Here is a 5,170-nt window from a genome sequence, read left to right as displayed (position 1 = left end):
TAAACCCTTTCCTCCCCAAGTTGGTAGTGGTCAGAGTATTTTGTCACAGCAATGAAGAACAAAGTAGGACAGATGGTTCTTAGCCATCTTTATTTCTTCCTTTGAGAACTCTCTGTTTAGATCTTTAGCTCATCTTTTAATTGTGTCAGGTGGTTTCTCAATTTTTTGTTTTTTGAGTTCTTTATATATTCTGGATGCTAAACCTCTCTCAGATGTGTCACTGGTGAAGTTTTTTCCCCATTCTGTGGATTTTCTCTTCACTTTTTTTTGTCTTTTTGAAGCAGGGTCTCCCTGTAGCCCCAGATGTCCTGGAACTCACTATGTAGACCAGGCTGGCCTTGAACTCACAGAGATCCACCTGCCTTTGCCTCCCAGGTGCTGGAACTACAGGCGTGCCCCACCATGCCTGGCTTCTCTTCACTTTTTTGATTGTTTCTTTTGCTGTACAGAAGCTTTTGAGTTTAATGAGATCTCACTTGTTGATTGCTGATCTTAATTCCTGAGCAACTTCTGATTTAGAAAAATCCTTTCCTACACCTATATCTTGTAACTTATCACCAGTATTTTCTTCTAATAGTTTTAGGGTTTCCAGTTTCACATTGAGGTCTTTGATCCATTTGGAGTTGACTTTTGTGCAAGGTGAAAGATAAGGATCTAGTTTCATTCTTTTTCAGGCAGAGATCTAGTTTTGCCAACACCATTTGTTGAAGATGCCGTCTTTCCTCCACTGTGTGTTCTTGGCACCTTTGTTAAATATCAGGTGGCTGAAATTGTGTGTACTCGGGTTTGGATCTTCAGTGATGTTCCATTAGTCTATGTGTCTATTTTTGTGCCATTACCATGCTGTTTTCATGGCTATAGCTCTGTAGTATACTTTGAAATCTGGTATAGTAGTCCCCCAAGCATTGCTCTTTGTGCTCAGGGTTGCTTTCGCTACCCAGGGTCTTTTGTGCTTCCATAAACATTTAAGGATTTTTTTTCTAATTCTATGAAGTATGTCATGGGGGTTTTGATTGGGATTGCATTGAATCTATATATTGTTTTTGGTAGGATGGTCATTTTCAGAATATTAATTTTTCCAATCCATGAGCATGGGAGATCCTTCGATCTCCTGGTGTCTTTGTCAATCTCTTTCTTTAATGATTTGAAATTTTCATTGTAGAGATCTTTGGTGTCTTTGGTCAGATTTATTCCAAGATTGTTTTTTTTTTTCCAGTAATTGTGAATGGGAACATTTCCCTGTATTCTTTCTCCAAATGCTTGTCATTGGTATGTAGAAAGGCTACTGATTTTTGTAGTTTTATTTTATAACATGCTACTATACTGAAAGTGTTGATCAGTTCTAGGAGTTTTCTGGTGGAACTTTTGGGATCTTGTAGGTATAGTATCATATCATCTGCAAAAAGTGATAGTTTGATGTCTTCTTTTCCAATTAGTACTCCTTTAATTTCCTTCTCTTGTCTTATTGTGCTAGCAAGAGTTCCAAGCACTATGTTGAAAAGGAGTGGAGATTGTGGATATCATCGTCTGGTTCCTGATTTTAATCAGAATTCTTCCAGTTTTTCTCCATTTAGAATGATGCTGGCTGTGGGTTTATATGGCTTTAGTCATTTGAAGTATGTTCACTCCAGTTCACTTCCCTCTAGGACTTTGAACATAAATTCATGCTGAATTTTGTCAAAAGCCTTTTCTGCATGTATTGAGATGACAATGTAGTTTTTCAGTCCATTTATATGATTAATGACATTTATTGACTTGCATGTATTGAACCATCCCAGCATCTCTGGGCTAAAGCCTACTTGATCATGATGAATGATCTTTTTGATGTGTGTCTATATGTGGCTTGCAAGTATTTTGTTGAGAATATTTGCATCTATGTTCATTAAGGATATGGGTCTATAGTTTTCTTTTTTGGTTGTGTCTTTACCCGGGTTGGGTATTGGAGTGATGCTGGCTTCACAGAAGGAATTTGGGAGTTCTCCCACTGTTGCCATCATTTTAAATAATTTAAGTAGTGCTGGTGGAGGTCTTCTTTAAATGTTTGGTAGAATTCTGCTGTAACTCCATCTGGGCCTGCGCTGTTTTTAGTTGGGAGGCTTTGTGTTACTGTTTCAATTTCCTTATATATTATGGGTCTGTTTAAACTGTTGATCTCTTCTTGGTTTAACTTTGGTGGGTCCCATGATTGTAGATATCCACCCATTTCTCTTAGATTTTCAAATTTAGTAGCATATGGGTTTTTAAAATATTCCCTCATAATGATCTGGATCTTTTGGGTGTCTGTTGTGATATTTCCCCTTTCATCTCTGATTTTGTTGATTTGGATTTTCTCTTTCTTTTGGTTAACTGGGCTAAGGGTCTGTCTATCTTGTTTAGCTTTTTCAAAGCACAAGCTCTTAGATTCATTGATTCTTTGTATTGTTTTCTTTGTTTCTATTTAATTAATGTCTGCTCTGATTTTTGTAATTTCTTATCTTATTTTGTGTTTGGGTTTCATTTGTTCTTGCCTTTCCAGTGCCTTGAGTTGCAGTATTAGGTCGTTTATTTGGGCTCTTTATAATTTTTCCATGTAGCACTTAGAGCTTTAAACTTCCCTCTAGGGACTGCTTTTAAAGTGTCCCAGAGGTTGTGTTGTGTTGTACTGTCCTTTTTGTTGAATTCCAGGAATTCTTTTCTTTCTTTCTTAATTCCTCCTTTGATCCATTGATTGTTTAGGAGTGTGTTCTTTAATTGCTATGAGTTCGTACAGTGGCTAGAGGCTTCTCCAGTGTTGATTTTTAGCTTTATTGCATTGTGGTCCAATAGAATGCATGGAATTATTTCAATTGTTTTGTGTTTGTTGAGGTTTGTTTTGTGGCCCACTATGTAGTAAACTTTTGAAAAAGTTCCATGGGGTGCTGAGTAGAAAGTGTATTCTTTGATGCTTGGATGGAATATTCGAAAGATGTCTGTTAGGTCCATTTGATGTATGGTATCATTTAATTTAGACATCTGTTTAATCTTTGTCCAGTTGACCTGTCTAATGGAGACATTGGGGTCTTGAAGTCCCCTACTATTACTGAGTTGGGGCTAATCTGTGTTTTAAAGTCATGTAGTGTTGGTTTTATGAATTTGGGTCGACCAGAGTTTGGTGCATATATGTTAAAGATTGTAATATCTTCTTGGTTAATTGTCCCTTTGATCAGAATGAAGTGACCATCCTTATCTCTTCTGATTAGTTTTACTTTGAAGTCTATTTTGTCAGATATTAGAATTGCAACCCCCACTTGTTTCTTAGTGCCATTTGCTTGGAATATTCCTTTTAATCCTTTTACCTTAAGGTGGTGCCTGTCCTTGAAGGTGAGATGGGTGTTGGGAGCCATGCTTGACATGAGCATAGGAAAAAAGAAGAGTGCCACTTTAAGAGCTTCTGAGCTCTCTGCTTCAGTGGTTTGAGCTGACAGGCTGTGCCTCCATGATAAATCAGGTCTTCTAGAAAGTTAGTTTCAGTTTGGTCTTTGGGCACTGGAGTTGGTGAGGTAATGCAGCATTGTGCTGCATCTGTAGTTACTTTCTGTTAGTAATATCTCCTTGGTGATTCCTTGGTTACCCCAAATCTAATTCCTATATAAGATCTGTGTTCCTCACAACAATATGCCATTCTGTGATTGCTCACCTGAATACTAAGAATTAAACTTTTTATAATAAAATCAAGACCTTTGTCTTGACTCTTCTTATGTTGAAGACCCAAGACTGGTGGGCTTGGGGGGCGTTCAACAGATGGGTTTCTTGCAGAAAGCAAAGAGATTGATTTTGTTTCTTAATCCATTCACTTATTCTTTGTCTCTTGATTGGAGAGTTCAGTCCATTGATATCTAAGGTAATTATTTAAAGATGTGTATTGGTTGCCATCATTTTGATTGCTGTTTGTGTTCTCTGTCTAATTTTTTGTTTCATCAATTAAAGCTTTATTTTTTTGTTGCCACTGGGGTATGGTTGTTTCTCTCTCTGATCTCTGTATTGCTTCAAGTATTCTTTGAATGGCTGGTTTTGTGGACATGGGTTCTTTCACGTTATTCATGTCATGGAAGATTTTTCTTTCCCCCTCAACTATAATAGATATTTTCTGTGTAAAGTATTCTGGGCTAGTATCTGTTGTCATGTAGAACTGGAAATACCTTGGTCCAGGCTCTTCTGGCTTTCATAGTTTGCATTGATAAGTCAGATGTAACTCTGATGGGTTTTCCTGTGTATGTGACTTGTTTTTCTTTTGCTGCTTTCAGTGTTCTCTCTCTGTTCTATACATTAAGTGTTTTTACTATGATATGTCGTGGAGAGTTTCTTTTCTGATCCTGTGTATTTGGTGTTTTATATGCTTCCTGTATTTGTATGGGGATGTCTTTCCTTAATTTCAGGAAATTCTCTTTTACAATCCTGTTTAAGATCTGGTCAACACCATTAACCTGAAATCCTTCTCCTTCCTCTATTCCTATGATCTATAGATTTGGTCTTTTCATGGTGTCCTAGATCTCTTGCATATTCCATTCCTATGTTTTTTTTAATATTCCATAATCTTTGCTTGAGTTGTCCAATTCTTCAATTTTATCCTCCAGTGTTGATATTCTGTTTTCCATTTCATTCATTCTAGTGGTGAGGCTTCCCCCTGCTGTTTCAAGTTGGCTTACTCAGTTTTGCACTCCTTCTTCATTTCTGCCTGAGTTTTCTTGTTTCTCTCTTTTGTGAATTTGTTCAAAACTTTGTATCTTCTTTTAGCTCTTTGATTTGTTTGTTCACGTGTTCTTTAAATTTGTTGAATTCCTTGATCATGTTTATGATTGTTCTTTTAAAAATCAGTGTCCTGGGTTATGTCTAGGTTGTTTTTGGCATGTGAATTTCTTTTGTTGTTTATGATTCTGATATGAGAATTAAGTTGAAGTATGCTTCTGTTTTTATTATCGGTGCACCTAGATCCTTTCTTTATTGGTTATGTAAAGCTGGTTGGTACAGGGTTCAGGTTCTCTCGTTTAACATGGAGGGAACTGATGGCATCAGATCAGATATTCAGGAGTCCCACAGAGGCCCAATTCAGGTTCCAGTCAGGTACACTCAGGCTTCCTTCACTAAGTGGAGGCAGGTTCCAGCTGCTTTCAGGCATTCCCTTGTGTTATCAGGCCCTCTGCCAGAGGGAGGC

Source organism: Nannospalax galili, unplaced genomic scaffold, assembly GCF_000622305.1.
Source record: "Nannospalax galili isolate Female #2095 unplaced genomic scaffold, S.galili_v1.0 scaffold2066, whole genome shotgun sequence".
Taxonomy (NCBI): domain Eukaryota; kingdom Metazoa; phylum Chordata; class Mammalia; order Rodentia; family Spalacidae; genus Nannospalax; species Nannospalax galili.
This window is presented reverse-complemented; position numbering follows the sequence as displayed.